Here is an 18,020-nt window from a genome sequence, read left to right on the forward strand (position 1 = left end):
TTGGTGTGTCTCCCAGGTGGCTTGTGGCAAACTTTAAACAACACTTTTTATTGATATCTTTAAGAAATGGCTTTCTTCTTGCCACTCTTCCATAAAGGACAGATTTGTGCAATATACGACTGATTGTTGTCCTATGGACAGAGTCTCCCACCTCAGCTGTAGATCTCTGCAGTTCATCCAGAGTGATCATGGGCCTCTTGGCTGCATCTCTGATCAGTCTTCTCCTTGTATGAGCTGAAAGTTTAGAGGGACGGCCAGGTCTTGGTAGATTTGCAGTGGTCTGATACTCCTTCCATTTCAATATTATCGCTTGCACAGTGCTCCTTGGGATGTTTAAAGCTTGGGAAATCTTTTTGTATCCAAATCCGGCTTTAAACTTCTTCACAACAGTATCTCGGACCTGCCTGGTGTGTTCCTTGTTCTTCATGATGCTCTCTGCGCTTTTAACAGACCTCTGAGACTATCACAGTGCAGGTGCATTTATACGGAGACTTGATTACACACAGCTGGATTGTATTTATCATCATTAGTCATTTAGGTCAACATTGGATCATTCAGAGATCCTCACTGAACTTCTGGAGAGAGTTTGCTGCACTGAAAGTAAAGGGGCTGAATAATTTTGCACGCCCAATTTTTCAGTTTTTGATTTGTTAAAAAAGTTTGAAATATCCAATAAATGTCGTTCCACTTCATGATTGTGTCCCACTTGTTGTTGATTCTTCACAAAGAAATACAGTTTTATATCTTTATGTTTGAAGCCTGAAATGTGGCAGAAGGTCGCAAAGTTCAAGGGGGCCGAATACTTTCGCAAGGCACTGTATATATATACATACATACAGTATATCACAAAAGTGAGTACACCCCTCACATTTTTGTAAATATTAGCAAAGTGTCATTTCTTCAGTGTTGTCACATGAAAAGATATACTAAAATATTTTGTCCGTCCGCAACCACAGGGCTCTCCAGAGGGTTGTGCGGCTAGCTCAATGCATCACCGGGGGCACACTGCCTGCCCTCTAGGACATCTATAGCACCCGGTGTCACAGGAAGACCAAAAAGATCATCACCACCCGAGCCATGGCATGTTTACCCCACTACCATCTATATAGAAGGTGGAGGCAGTACAAGTGCCTCAAATCTGGGACCGAGAGACTGAAAAACAGCTTCTATCTATTAAATAGTCACCACTAGCCGGCCTCAGCCCGGTACCCTGCCCTGAACGTTAGTCACTGTTACTAGCCGGGTTACCACCCGGTATTCTACCCTGCCCTATGTACATAGTCATTGAACACTAGTCACTTTAAAAATTATTACATACTGTTTTATCCACTTCATTAGTACAGTGGGGCAAAAAAAGTATTTAGTCAGCCACCAATTGTGCAAGTTCTCCCACTTAAAAAGATGAGAGAGGCCTGTAATTTCCATCATAGTTACACTGCAACTATGACAGACAAAATGAAAAAAAAAATCCAGAAAATCACATATTTGCAAATTATGGTGGAAAATAAGTATTTGGTCAATAACAAAAGTTTATCTCAATACTTTGTTATATATCCTTTGTTGGCAATGACAGAGGTCAAACGTTTTCTGTAAGTCTTCACAAGGTTTTCACACACTGTTGCTGGTATTTTGGCCCATTCCTCCATGCAGATCTCCTCTAGAGTAGTGATGTTTTGGGGCTGTTGCTGGGCAACACAGACTTTCAATTCCCTCCAAAGATTTTCTATGAGGTTGAGATCTGGAGACTGGCTAGGCCACTCCAGGACCTTGAAATGCTTCTTACGAAGCCACTCCTTCGTTGCCCGGGCAGTGTGTTTGGGATCATTGTCATGCTGAAAGACCCAGCCACGTTTCATCTTCAATGCCCTTGCTGATGGAAGTAGGTTTTCACTCAAAATCTCAAGATACATGGCCCCATTCATTCTTTCCTTTACACGGATCAGTCGTCCTGGTCCCTTTGCAGAAAAACAGCCCCAAAGCATGATGTTTCCACCCCCATGCTTCACAGTAGGTATGGTGTTCTTGGGATGCAACTCAGCATTCTTTGACCTCCAAACACGACGAGTTGAGTTTTTACCAAAAAGTTATATTTTGGTTTCATCTGACCATATGACATTCTCCCAATCTTCTTCTGGATCATCCAAATGCTCTCTAGCAAACTTCAGACGGGCCTGGACATGTACTGGCTTAAGCAGGGGGACTCGTCTGGCACTGCAGGATTTGAGTCCCTGGCGGCGTAGTGTGTTACTGATGGTAGGCTTTGTTACTTTGGTCCCAGCTCTCTGCAGGTCATTCACTAGGTCCCCCCGTGTGGTTCTGGGATTTTTGCTCACCGTTCTTGTGATCATTTTGACCCCACGGCGTGAGATCTTGGATCGTGGAGCCCCAGATCGAGGGAGATTATCAGTGGTCTTCTATGTCTTTCTTTTGTATTTCTTCAAACCAAGCAGCTTACCTATTGCAGATTCAGTCTTCCCAGCCTGGTGCAGGTCTACACTTTTGTTTCTGGTGTCCTTTGACAGCTCTTTGGTCTTGGCCATAGTGGAGTTTGGAGTGTGACTGTTTGAGATTGTGGACAGGTGTCTTTTATACTGATAACAAGTTCAAAGGGGGCCATTAATACAGGTAACGAGTGGAGGACAGAGGAGCCTCTTAAAGAAGAAGTTACAGGTCTGTGAGAGCTAGAAATCTTGCTTGTTTGTAGGTGACCAAATACTTATTTTCCACCATAATTTGCAAATAAATTCATAAAAAATCCTACAATGTGATTTTCTGGATTTTTTTCTTCTCATTTTGTCTGTCATAGTTGAAGTGTACCTATGATGAAAATTACAGGCCTCTCTCATCTTTTTAAGTGGGAGAACTTGCACAATTGGTGGCTGACTAAGTACTTTTTTGCCCCACTGTATATCTTGTGTTCTAGTGAAGGCACATTTACTGCTGTACACACCTTTCCTATTCATATACTGTCTATACTGTCTATAGACCGTACACACAATCATATATCTACAGTAAACTCCCAAAATATTGGGACAATGACACATTTTATTGTTGTTTTGGCTCTGTACTCCACTACTTTGAATTTGAAATGATACAATGACAATGAGGTTAAAGTGCAGACTGTCAGCTTTAATTTGAGGGTGTTTTCATCCACATGGGGTGAACCGTTTAGAAATTACAACACTTTTTGGACATAGTCCCACCATTTTACGGGACCAAAAGTATTGGGACAAATTCACTTATATGTGTATTAAAGAAGCAAAAGTTAAGTACTTGGTCCCATATTCATAGCACACAATGACTACATCAAGCTTGTGACTACAAATTTGTTGGATGCATTTGCTGTTTATTTCGGTTTTGTTTCAGATTATTTTGTGTCCAATAGAAATTAACTGTAAATAATGTCTTGTCATTTTGGAGTCACTTTTATTGTAAATAAGAATAGAATGTTTCTAAACACTTCTATATTAATGTGGATGCTGCCATGATTATGAATAATATAGAAATTACTCACAAATATCGTACCCCTCCCAAAATACTAACCTTCCCTGTTATTGTAATGGTGAGAGGTTAGCATGTCTTAGGGGTATGATATCTGTGCATCTGTAACTTTCTCACTCATCAATATTCACAATTAATTCAGGATGATCCATAACCATGGTAGCATCCACATTAATGTAGAAGTGTTTAAAAACATTATATTCTTACTTACAATAAAAGTGACTCCGAAGTGACGCCAAACTCTGTCGTTGGAAAACCCTGTCCTGTAGTACCTGTAAACTGTTAGGACAGTACTTTGATGTGGGAAGATATGAACATGGGAAGGACTCCATGATCAGATGTCATTTCAGACAGTAGTGTGAAGAAGCAGCTTATTTATTTACTGTATATCAACCAACCAGGCCACATTCAAAAATATACCCACATATAGCTCAGTATACTATACTTTTCAAAAGCTTGATGATTCATTGGTTATTTGAATCAGCTGTGTAGTGCTGCGGTTAAAAAACAAAACGTGAACCCAGGGTGGGGCCCCGGGACCAAGTTTGGGAAACCCTGCTATAGGAGGAGCTGAAAAATGATCCTCCTCAGTCAGGGATATGAATGGAGGGCAAAGACAGGGGCCTGGCAGCTACTGAGAGAAGTAGTTTTAACACATCAAGTTCAGATGCCTTTGCCATGTCCTGACCACATAGGTCATTGGAAATAGAAGTTACTTCATATCATCAATTTCTTTAGATTTTTTTGTGTGTGTGTAACCTTTCAACCGAAGGTTTATTTCTAGTTGGTATATTTCAGTTTTGGAAAATGTTGGTGGTATGGTATATTTTTAGTAGTATAGTAAATATGAATAATTCAGAGTCTTGATATTGCATACATACTATAAATAAACAACATGTATAATACATTTCCATGTCGGTGATTTTGTAATAAGATACAAAATCTGTAAAACCTGCATATCTATGTGGTTATTTGGATGAAGGGTCTAGTTATCCTCCTTAAATATTTATCAAAGAGAACACTACAGATGAGACATTGAATAGCCATTCATGACTCAATTAATGTGCAGGTTTTGGGATGGCACAACTGGCTACCAATGACCTATGATAGACCTGACACCGCTCAGTTGTCCAAACCATTTGAAATAGAGCCAATGTCAATGATACACCGGCATTTACACAGCAAATTCAAGGTCAAGTTCACTTTTTTTTTAAAGACTTGGGAAAACTGGTGCCAACTTATCTTAGATGAATCAGAGAGGATGTGTTAATAACTTGATAATATTGTGTTAATAACTTGATAATATTTTTTCCACCTGAAATATAAACAATTTGTTACTATTTTCTGAAGTGTTGAATAGGTGGTATCAATGTAGTCGGCATGGATGGGTCTGCTGCTGCTAAAATGTGACTAATATCACCATCTAGTGATAAATGAGGAAGAAGACCGCAGTGAACAACACCCACAATACATTGCCTGAAAATATCAAGTTAGCTCTGAATAAATTGATCCTCTTGATTCATAAAATATGTATTGTTATTATTTGAACATCTTATATTACAACTAATATTTTATTTATCAATGTATTTATTTATAAGCAGCAACAGTCCTTTTCTAATTTCCAATATGAATCCAGGCATAATCCTTGAATGGATCTACTTAAGCCTCAATGTGGACCAAGTGCATCTAAATACCATCTTTCATCCTCAGGACTACCTACTACAGAATGGAGCCAATGTGCACTCCCAGGATGGCGGAGGCCTCGTATCCCTACACAACGCCCGCTCCTCCGGCTATGCTGAGGTGATCAACCTCAGCTGGGCTGAGTGCAAGACTGATTCCAAACCCAGGGACAACTAGAACTACACGATCGATGTCTACATAGGTACTGTTGGAGGCTGTCCCCTTGGAAAATGTGCATTGTTTAAGCAGTGACTGTCCTCTTGTGGCTTCAAGTAAAGTGGTCACATCTCCAGAAGACTCAGATTGATACACCAATCTGTAATATGCTTTAAGGCCCACTTTTGTAAGAGCCAAGTGTGGCAATGGGTGTGCCCTCTCTATATTGTTTCTGTATAACAGGCTATTTCTTGATATCTTGTAAATGGTGATATGGGTGATTTGGTGTTGTATTTCTGCTGCAGCATGGAGCATAGACAACGATTCGTAACACAGATGGGAGGATGGCGCTGGACCAGGCTGAAGCGTCCACTAAAGCAGTGCTGAACGGTGAGTGGGAGGGCCATGTTCCTCACAAGCATTTTATACTCACTAATGGCATGATTGAGTTAGTTTACACTCATTGCATCTATTTTGGGCATGGGAACAGAATAGAACATGTTTCTTTGTGATACAAGAATTGCAGAACATAGCGTTGAATGAATCAAAACAATGAAACACAAAAGTTATTTTGGAATATGTTTTCACACTTTCTTCAACACAGGTGAATATATAAAAGATGACTTGCTTGAAAGTGCAAGGTGGAGGATATCTCAGATGCTTTAATGACCTCCATTCAGATGCCTTGTTATCAACTGTGACCATTCTTGTGCTCTTCATTCTAATACATGTGGTGCTTTCATAGGAGTGGGAATGAAGACAAGCTGATGGCCCTGCTAACACCATGTAATTAATGTAAACTGTCATGCCAGTGACGGTCGGATGGTAAGTCACATGCTCTTCTAAACTGTTAATGAACAGACTATACATTTTTCATCACATCTCGAAAATTCCAAATGCACAAAAATGAGGTAAAAGACATTCCGGCCGACTGGATGTTAAAATATATTTTTGGCCAAAACATTTTACCTAAAAAAAGAGTGTATCAGTCAGGACAAACAAATAACTTCATGTTAAATGGTTATTTGTGGTGTTTCTTTCAGTCCTTCAGCATCTGGCTTTTGGCTATGACCGCATGATGACAGCGTAGCTGCTGGTACATCATGCGACTCAGAACTAAACTATTCCTCTGCTCTGTCGTTCCCTACATACTTTAGTCTGAGACTGACATTATTTAAGTTGTTTATGGTGACGAGGGGCGTTGTACAAAAAGTAATCAGCGATTGGATTGTCTCTAACCAATCAGAGTATCAAATCCAAAGACACATTTTCAAAACCACCGCTTTACCCACGTGTGTTCTGGCTCTGGCCCAACCCATTGGTTTCTGGACCAATCCCCACTAGCAGCTCAAAGAACACCTGACCCATAAGCCATGTTTATTTTTTATTCATTGTTCCTATTCTTTTTTAACCGTATTTTTCTTCCTTGGAGGTCACCTACAATACTTGAAACTAATTGAGTCCAAATGATTTTAGGCAGGGGGTAACTGTCAGATGAGCAGCCCTGTTCTCCCTATGTAATTGTTGAAACACTCTCTTATCTGACCTCTTGTGTCTGTTACAAGATTAGTCCAGACATCGTGCTTTGCTCCAGGCAGTACGTGAAGCTGACCTGGCCCACCTAAAGAAGCACCTGTCACTGGAGACCATCACCTTCAATAATCCCCTTAACCATGAAATCGCTCTGGTAAGAAACCTCAACACTGAGTTACCAACATACTACAGATACTGTTTCTGCTGATTATGGGGTGGCATGTAGCCTAGTGGTTAGAGCGTTGGACTAGTAACCAACCGAAAGGTTGCTGGATTGATTCCCCGAGCTGACAAGGTAAAAATCTATCGTTCTGCCCCTGAACAAGGCAGTTAACCCACTGTTCCTAGGCCTGTCATTGTAAGTACAAATTTGTTCTTAACTGACTTGCCTGGTTAAATAAATTTAACCTAAAAATTATATAGTCAATGTATTGAATCACTTGTATTATATAGATTTCTCTGGGTTACTCTGTATTTTCAACTAAGCAGAGTTTTAAGATCTAAAATGTGCTTTTAACAGCATTGCCAAGTGTGTGACTAACTGCTGAGAAAAGGGGCCGATTGGAATGAGAAGACTAAAGAGTCGTGAATACTGCAAAGTGTGTCAGTCAGTGACCCTTATCCCACAAGCAATTATCAGTCACTTTACACTTACCATTGTTGATATGACAGATATAACTGGGTGAGTCTGAATGCACCGATAAGACTCTGAACTAAAGGTTCCTTTTGGTTCCATTGTGAAACCCATAGAAGTAGTATCACAACAACTTAAACTCGTTTGTGATGTGTTTTGTCATAGCTTCCTTGCACCTGGCTTCTGAAAAATCCCACAAAGACATAATCGAGGTGCTGGTGAAACACGAGGCAAGGGTAAGTTCAGGTGTTATCATGTTATCAATAGCATAAAGATCAAGCCAACTTGTGTGTTTGCTCTAGGATTCAAATCAAATAAAACAAAATGTTATTTGTCACATGCTTGGTAAACAACAGGCGTGGATAGACACACAATGAGTAACGATAACTTGGCCATATACCAGGGGTACCAGTACCGAGTCGATGTGCATGGGTACGAGGTAGATATGTACTTATACAAAGGAGACTGGTGAGGGGAGGACGGCTCATAATAATGTCTGGAAAGTCGCAAATGGCATGGCATCAAACACATGGACACCATGTGTTTGGTGTATTTGATACCATTCCACTTGATCCACTCCAGCCATTACCACAGGCCCGTCCACCCCAAATAAGATGCCACCAACCCCCTGTGACCTATACCTACACTGCTACCGCCTGGTATAGAGGTCCTGGATGGCAGGGAGCTCTGTGATGCACTGCGCCGTCCCCACTACCCTCTGTAGCGCCTTGCGGTCGGATGCCAAGCAGTTGTCATACCAAGCGGTGATGCAGCCAGTCAAGATGTTCTCAAAAGTGCAGCTGTAGAACTTTTTGAGGTTCTGAGGTTCCGTGCCAAATCTTTACAGCCTCCTGAGGGGATGAGGTGTTGTGGTGCCCTCTTCACGACTGTGTTGGTGTGTTTGGACCATGATAGATTGGACATGAAGCTCTCGACCCGCTCCACTACAGCCCCGTCGATGTGAATGGGGGCGTTCTCGGCCCTCCATTTTCTGTAGTCCACAATCAGCTCCTTTGTCTTGCTGATTTTGAGGGAAAGGTTGTTGTCCTGGCATCACACAGCTAGGTCCCTGAGCAGGCCTACCACCATTGTGTCGTGTGCAAACTTAATGATGGTGTCGGAGTCGTGAGCGGCCACGCAGTCGTGGGTGAACAGCGACTACAGGAGAAGACTAAGCACGCACCCCTCAGGGCCCCCATGTTGAGGGTCAGCATGGTGGATGTGTTGTTGCCTACACTCCAGTCCAGGATGCAGTTGCAGAGGAAGGTGTTCAGTCCCAGAGTCCTTAGCTAAGTGATGAGCTTGGAAGGCACCATAGTATTGAATGCTGAGCTCTAGTCAATGAACAGCATTCTCACGTAGGTGTTGCTTTTGTCCAAGTGGGAAAGGGCAGTGTGTAGGGCAATAGAGATTGCATCATCTGTGGATTTGTTGTGGCAGTATGTGAATTGGAATGGGTCCAGGGAGTCTGGGATGATGGTGTTGATGTGAGCCATGACCAGCCTTTCAAAGCATTTCAGATGTGAGTGCTATGGGGCGGTAATCATTTAGACAGGTTACCTTGCTGTTCTTGGGCACAGGGACTAAGGTGGTCTGTCTGAAACTTGTACACTCTTATAAAAAAGGTTTGTGTGGCTCTCCTCCTAGGAGAATCCTTTTTGGTTCCAGGTAGAACCCTTTTCGGTTCCATGTAGAACCCTTTCCACAGAGATTTCTATATCGAACTGAAAAGGGGTTCTTCAAAGGGTTCTCCTGAGGTGACAGACGAAAAATATTTTTGGGTTCTAGATGGCCACTTTTTTTCCTAAGAGTGTAGGTACTACAGATGGTCAGGAGAGGTTGAAAATGTCAGTGTAGACGCTTGCCAGCTGACAAGTGCACATGCTCTGAGTCCTGGTAATCCATCTGACCCCGCGGCCTTGTGAATGTTAACCTGTTTAAAGTTCTTATGTTAACCTGTTTAAAGAGCGTGATCATACAGTCATCCGGAACAGCTGGTGGTCTCACACATGGTTCAGTGTTACTTGCCTCGAAGCAAGTGTAACAGTACTCTTCTTGCACTGTGTTGTGAACGATCATAGATGTATTTTTTTTACCTTTATTTAACTAGACAAGTCAGTTAAGAACACATTCTTATTTTTAATGACGGCCTAGGAACAGTGGGTTAACTGCCTGTTCAGGGGCAGAATGACATATTTGTACCTTGTCAGCTCAGGGATTTGAACTTGAAACCTTTCGGTTACTAGCCCAACACTCTAACCACTCTGTGTGTATTGTGTCAGCTGGTTACAACAAATTGGAGATAGCAGAGTTCCTGTTTCAGCATAGAGCTGAGGTCAACTCCCAGGACAAGGACAAGGGAGGGCTCATCCTTCTGCACAATGCTGCCCCAGACGGGGTAAATCCCAGTTACCCTCACCTACTGTACACTCACAGTACAATCACACTCTACAGTTGTCCGTTGAGTCTTCCTACTGACTGTACAGTATGATCTCTCGGAGACACAACAGTTAAAGGGATGCATAGAGACTTGATTGACTTGCCATGTTGTTTTCTGAAAGAGTCGGTGCATCATGCTCATACCAAACACTTACTAAGGTTCTTGTAAAGATACTTCTTTAAAAATGTAACCATGAATAGGTTTCAGAGATAACGCATCCATCCATCCCGTGCTTTGTTTGAAAAAGGCGTCTTCTGCGGCCTCTAAAACATAAGGGCTTAGATGGTGGGCATGGCAGGGGACGTGGTAATGGGCAGTTTTAAAGCAAATGTTTTAAAGCAAATTTCCTGCAATTCTATGCATTTTGCCATGGCTAGTGTGTTCCTTTGCTCAAACATAACAAAATCAATAGTGCTAAATTCATTGTTTTTGTCATTTTCTATTCTCCCTGATCGTCTGGCTTTTATTTTGGTTATTGTTAGTTCTCAAAGATTATATTATATTATAAGTTCAAGGTCCAAAAAAGTTATAGGTCCATTATCTTTTCTACATACTTTATATTTGATTTTAATCGTTTAAGTTTACACTGAAACGTTTTTCCCCCTCTAAAACATTATTTCATTACTGTTTGGACTAGGTGACCCAAGAAACACAGATGGATCTGGTGTTCAGCAATAAACCAGAGAGAATCACTAAATCCTTCATTATGGTTATTGGGCTGTCTGATCATAATCTGACACTTATAGCCAGAAAGCTTTCCATGAACAGGTTTAACCTCTCCACTGTTAGAAAGCTTGATCAGCTCAGAATACCTAAGAGTGAATTCAATTATTTTGAAAACGCAATTAAGGTAATTAACTGGAATGATCTCTTGTCCTATACAGATGTGGAAGCTGATAGTCAGGTTTTTCTATCCACAATCCAGATTACAATAAATGGCGTCCTAAAGAAAATCAAATCCAAACCTGGCCAAAATAATAATCTTCCTTGACTAAATGGAGCAATCTGAAAAGTGATGAAATAATGAGATCATGCTCTAAAAACAACCCTGAAGTTGAAATTAGAGCATGACAGACGCAGGTTTACCATGTTGAGAAATAAATCAGACAGGCCAAGGCAAACTTTATCAACATAATTGGTGAAGCAAAGGAATAATTCTAATTGATCTGGGAGAATCTAAAAAAGTTGACAGGGAAAGACCATGTTAGCACAGCAAAAAGATTAGAAATCAATGTGAATGACAGTCTAACACAGGATGCAGTCGAAATAGCAAATGTCTTCAATTCCTACTTTGTTGACTCTGTCAAGGTACTGACACAGAACCCCTCCACTGGTGTCTTGGGCTCAGTGCTAGTGAATGACACTCAACCTAAGGGAGTGTCATGTCTTTACTATCATTAAATGAAGACTTTTAGTATTATTCAAAGATTCTCTGTAATTAGCATTTCGTGATTAACTAATCAGGCAAATGTAATTAACTAGGAAGTCGGGGCACCAAGGAAAATATTCAGATTACAAATGTATAATTTTCCTTATACAACTTTTCAGATATTTTAATATCTGATCAAATAGTCTTCTTAATTAATTATTTATTTATTTTACCTCATGTTAATCTCATTCCAAACGTCATAAATTGTTGGTTATCTGCACGAACCCAGTCTTCACAATGAGTCATCCTGTAACGGCAAATCTCCTCTTCGTCTGAAGAGGAGTTAGGATCGGACCAAGATGCAGTGTCCATAATGTTTTAATAAAGACAAATGAACACTCGAACAAAAACAATAAACGATAACGTGAAATCTACAAAAACCAAAGCAGTAGCGTGTGGCGACAAACACTCACACGGAAACAAACACCCACAAACCAACAGTGAAACCCAGGCTACCTAAGTATGATTCTCAATCAGAGACAACTAATGACACCTGCCTCTGATTGAGAACCATACTAGGCCGAAACAGGAACCAAACATAGAAAAACAAACATAGACTGCCCACCCCAACTCACCATACTAAATAAAGACAAAACAAAGGAAGTAAAGGTCGGAACGTGACAGTGCCCCCCCCCCCCCCCCCCCCCCCCCCTCTCCAAAGGTGCGGACCGCAAAACCTGGCTGACTGGCGGCTCTGGCGGCTCCTGGCTGACTGGTGGCTCTGGCGGCTCAGGACAGACTGGCGACTCTGGCGGCTCAGGACAGACGGGAGACTCTGGCGGCTCAGGACAGACGGGAGACTCTGGCAGCGCTGGAGAGACGGGAGACTCTGGCAGCGCTGGAGAGGAGGAAGGCTCTGTAGGCAGAAGACGGAGAGACAGCCTGGTGCGGGGGGCTGCCACCGGAGGGCTGGTGTGTGGAGGTGGCACTGGGTAGACCGGACCGTGCAGGCGCACTGGAGCTCTTGAGCACCGAGCCTGCCCAACCTTACCTTGTTGAATGCTCCCGGTAGCCAGGCCAGTGCGGCGAGTTGGAATAGCCCGCACTGGGCTGTGCTGGCGAACCGGGGACACCATCCATAAGGCTGGTGCCATGTACGCCGGCCCAAGGAGACGCACTGGAGACCAGATGTGAAGAGCCGGCTTCATGGCACCTGGCTCGATGCCCACTCTAGCCCGGCCGATACGAGGAGCTGGAATGTACCGCACTGGGCTATGCACACGCACTGGGGAAACTGTGCGCTCCACCGCATAACACGGTGCCTGCCCGGTCCCTCTCACTCTCCGGTAAGCACAGGAAGTTGGTGCAGGTCGCCTACCTGGCTTCACCACACTCCAATACATTTTTGGGGCTGCCTCTCAGGCTTCCAGCCGCCGTGCTGCCTCCTCATACCAGCGCCTCTCTGCTTTCGCTGCCTCCAGCTCTGCTTTGGGACAGTGATATTCCCCTGGCAGAGTCCAGGGTCCTTTGCCGTCCAGAATCTTCTCCTATGTCCAGCAGTCCTGTGTTCTTTGCCGCTGCTGCTGCTGTCCTTTACCACGTTGCTTGGTCCTTGGTTGGTGGGTGTTTCTGTAACGGCAGATCTCCTCTTCGTCTGCAGAGGAGTAAGGATCGGACCAAGATGCAGCGTGGTAAGTGTCTAACGTTGTCCGGGTTAGGGAGGGCTTGGCCGGTAGGGATATCCTTGACTCGTCGCGCACCAGCGACTCCTGTGGCGGGCCGGGCACAGTGCGCGCTAACCAAGGTTGCCAGGTGCACGGTGTTTCCTCCGACACACTGGTGTGGCTGGCTTCCAGGTTGGATGCGCGCTGTGTTAAGAAGCAGTGCGGCTTGGTTGGGTTGTGTATCGGAGGACGCATGACTTTCAACCTTTGTCTCTCCCGAGCCCGTATGGGAGTTGTAGCGATGAGACAAGATAGTAGCTACTAAAAACAATTGGATACCACAAAACCCACCCCAACTCACACCCTGACCATACTAAATAAAGACAAAACAAAGTAAATAAAGGTCAGAACGTGACACATCCATACATCAATTGTCTTAAATAATTTATTTACTAACTAAGTAATTCACAGAAATGCATAAACAAACAGTAGTTGGTTACAAGAAAATGATAACGGAGTTTCCCTAGTGGGATAAACCGGCATCGCGGCTTGGTGTACAAAAGGGAAGTGTTGGTCAACTGAGATAAGACAACACACAGTTGATAATTATAACAATTGAAATGCTAATCCTTTGCACATGAACGCTCACTCATTCTGGAACAATTGCAATCAATATATATATTTACGCTCAGTGTGTCGTCGGGGTCTCTGTTGAAAAGTTTGTTTCTGTTGGAGAGTCTGTCCGTCCTCTCTCTCTCTCTTAGAATGGATAGTTCAGAGTGACATTCATTCATGTCGTTATGGAATAGATGTTTCGGCGGGTGTCGGTCTTCGCTTCCTAGCTGCAGACTAGTAATTAATATCAAAGACTTGTTCTTATTCTGAGGGTATCGATAGTCTAAGAGTTTAACCACGTGGTATGGTTAAAAGATTCAGCCATCTACTTAAACCTTGGCCCTCTCGTTATCGAGGTAAGCTGGTCTGCAACCTTTGTCCTCTCGTAATTGAGGGAAACATGGTCTGTTGAGAAATTCTCAAGGTGGGGGTTTTATTCGGGAGAGCATAAAAAAGGCTGTCTCATGACGCCAGGTCCTAACTGTGCTCATGGGCGGTCCTTTGATTTAGTTAAACTCAAAAGGGAATTGGAGTTTCCTTCATTAAACAGTCCAAAATCACATTACACAATTTTACAAACAGTATCATCCTCACTCATTCATCTTATACAACAATTAAATGTAAACCTCATATCTGAGGCTATTATATAAACAGCGTCATGGTAATGTGGCCGTATTGTCTCCCCTGAGTTTCACAAAATTGTACCAAATGGACCAGTTCGTAGCTGGATTCTTCAACGATCTTTTATGCCTTCTCCGGAACATAAATGTTGTTCGGACCTCAAGTTCTGTGAGGTGGAAGAAATTCCTTGGTTCTCTTCTATGAAAACTCTACTCTCTCTATATACTGTGGCCAAGAGGAGATAATCTCCTCCCAGAATTTACGACATCTCTCTGACCACAGAAGCCTAAGTGTAGGAGACAGGGAGAGGGGGATGGGGCTTGCTGTAGCCAAAAAGGGCAACGTCATGACAGGAGGTTTCTGAGTCAGAGGTGAACAAAGTGATTTTCTCACTACAGAACTCGAAAGCCAAAAATGTTTTTGGGCTGGACTTTGCCTTTTTTTAAACTACAAAGAGTCACTCATTAGCCCCATTACTAAGGTCACCAAAGTGCTTTCTCTGTGAGAGCTTCCCATGTCTGGAACACACTGCCATCAGACACACAACTGCACAAAAAACATGAAGACATGGCTAAAGGCTTGTGAACATAATAACAAGCTGTGTATTGCCACTTTCCATGTTGTCTGTAGCTTGTGAGGTGTTGAAGCAATGTTGCTTCTATGCATTTTGTTGCTTTTGCTCTGTCTGCTACATGTTTTATTTTTCCTTTATTTAACTAGGCAAGTCAGTTAAGAACAAATTCTTATTTTCAATGACGGCCTAGGAACAGTGGGTTAACTCCCTGTTCAGGGGCAGAATGACAGATTTGTACCTTGTCAGCTTGAGGGTTTGAACTTCCAACGTTACAGTTACTAGTCCAACGCTCTAACCACTAGGCTACCGTGACGCCCCTATGTTGTTCTGTTCTTTTCTGTTCTTTTTTACAAGCAAAAATTAAAGCAGGAAGCACCAGTGACTCGGTCTACAAAAAATGGTCAGATGAAGCAGATACTAAACTACAGGACTGTTTTGCTATCACAAACTGGAACATGTTCCAGGATTCTTCCGATGACATTGAGGAATACACCACATCAGTCACTGGCTTTATCAAAAAGTGCATTGAGGACGTCGTCCCCACAGTGACTGTACGTACATACCCCAACCAGAAGCCATGGATTACAGGCAACATTTGCACTGAGCTAAAGGGTAGAGCTGACGCTTTCAAGGTATGGGACTCTAACCCAGAAGTTTACAAGAAATCCCGCTATGCCCTGCGACGAACCATCAAACAGGCAAAGCGTCAATACAGGTCTAAGATTGAATCATACTACACCGGCTCTGATGCTCGTCGGATGTGGCAGGGCTTGCAAACTATTACAGACTACAAAGGGAAGCACAGCCGCGAGCTGCCCAGTGACACGAGCATACCAGACGAGCTAAATCACTTCTATGCTCGCTTCGAGGCATGCAACACTGAGGTATGCATGAGAGCATCAGCTGTTCCAGACGACTGTGTGATCACGCTCTCCGTAGCCGACGTGAGTAAGACCTTTAAACAGGTCAACATACACAAGGCTGCGGGCCAGACAGATTACCAGGACGTGTGCTCTGGGCATGTGCTGACCAACTGGCAGGTGTCTTCACTGACATTTTCAACATGTCCCTGATTGAGTCTGTAATACCAACATGCATCAAGCAGACCACCATAGTCCCTGTGCCCAAGAACACAAAGGCACCCTAAATTACTACAGACCCGTAGCACTCACGTCCGTAGCCATGAAGTGTTTTGAAAGGCTGGTAATGGCTCACATCAACACCATTATCCCAGAAACCCTAGACCCACTCCAATTTGCAAACCGCCCAAACAGATCCACAGATGATGCAATCTCTATTGCTCTCCACACTGCCCTTTCCCACCTGGACAAAAGGAATACCTACATGAGAATGTTCATTGACTACAGCTCAGCGTTCAACACCATAGTGCCCTTGAAGCTCATCACTAAGCTAAGGATCCTGGGACTAAACACCTCCCTCTGCAAATGGATCCTGGACTTCCTGATGGGCCGCCCCCAGGTGGTGAAGGTAGGTAGCAACACATCTGCCACGCTGATCCTCAACACTGGAGTCCCCAGGGGTGCGTGATCAGTCCCCTCCTGTACTCCCTGTTCACCCACGACTGCTTGGCCAGGCACGACTCCAACACCACCATTAAGTTTGCTGACGACACAACAGTGGTAGGCCTGATCACCGACAACGATGAGACAGCCTATAGGGAGGAGGTCAGAGACCTGGCGTTGTGGTGCCAGAATAACAACCTATCCCTCAACGTAACCAAGACTAAGGAGATGATTGTGGACTACAGGAAAAGGAGCACCGAGCACTTCCCCATTCTCATCGACGGGGCTGTAGTGGAGCAGGTTGAGAGCTTCAAATTCCTTGGTGTCCACATCAACAACAAACTAGAATGGTCCAAACACACCAAGACAGTCGTGAAGAGGGTACGATAAAGCCTATTTCCCCTCGGGAAACAAAAAAGATTTGGCATGGGTCCTGAAATCCTCAAAAGGTTCTACAGCTGCAACATCGAGAGCATCCTGACCGGTTGCATCACTGCCTGGTACAGCAATTTTTTGGCCTCCAGCTGCAAGGCACTACAGAGGGTAGTGCGTACGGCCCAGTACATCACTGGGGCAAAGCTGCCTGCCATCCAGGACCTCTACAACAGGCGGTGTCAGAGGAAGGCCCAAAAATTGTCAAAGACCCCAGCCACCCCAGTCATAGACTGTTCTCTCTACTACCGCATGGCAAGCGGTACCGGAGTGCCAAGTCTAGGACAAAAAGGCTTCTCAACAGTTTTTACCCCCAAGCCATAAGACTCCTGAACAAGTAACCAACAGGTAACCAAATTCCCCGTACTATTTGCATTGTGTGACCCCCCCCCCCCCCCCCCAAACCCTCTTTTACGCCGTTGCTACTCTCTATTTATCTTATATGCACGGTCACTTTAACTATACATTCATGTACATACTACCAACCAGTGCTCCCACACATTGGCTAACCGGCCTATCTGCATTGTGTCCCACCACCCCTCAACCGCTCTTTTTACGCTACCGCTACTCTCTGTTCATCATATATGCATAGTCACTTTAACCATACCCACATGTACATACTACCTCAATAAGCCTGACTAACCGGTGTCTGTATATAGCCTTGCTACTCTTTTTTCAAATGTCTTTTTACTGTTGCTTTATTTCTTTACAAACCCACACACACACACACACACACACACACACACCGTTTTTCACACTATTGGTTAGAGCCTGTAAGTAACAATTTCACTGTAAGGTCTACCTACACCTGTCGTATTCGGCGCACGTGACAAACTTTGATTTGATTTGAGGTGCTCACTGCTCATTGTTTGTCTGTATTGTTATTGTAATCGTTTTTAATTACCTGCCCAGGGACTGTGGCTGAAGATTAGTCGATTCATGTGCACTGTCCGTGTAAAAATCAACTCAAAACCCTCATTTCAATGGAGGGAAAAATTCCTGTCTCCTTTTAAAAAGAATGTAATTGTGAATTGGTTTCAGTGATGAGGCGAGGGGTGAAGTATGTGTATTGGCCAAATGATTAGCACTCATGTCTCTCTCAAACACAAAAGACTGTCGGACACAAAAGGTTACTAGATTGCTTTGATCAGTGTGGGTCCTCTCCAAAGACCCTTGAGAAATGAGCTCATCACACCGCTGTCCTCCCCCGCTGCCTGGTGCCCGCTCTAACTCTGTCAAATAAAGGGGTTTCGTCTGGACAATGTCATGCATTAC

This window comes from Oncorhynchus mykiss, chromosome 16 (assembly GCF_013265735.2).
Source record: "Oncorhynchus mykiss isolate Arlee chromosome 16, USDA_OmykA_1.1, whole genome shotgun sequence".
Lineage (NCBI taxonomy): Eukaryota > Metazoa > Chordata > Actinopteri > Salmoniformes > Salmonidae > Oncorhynchus > Oncorhynchus mykiss.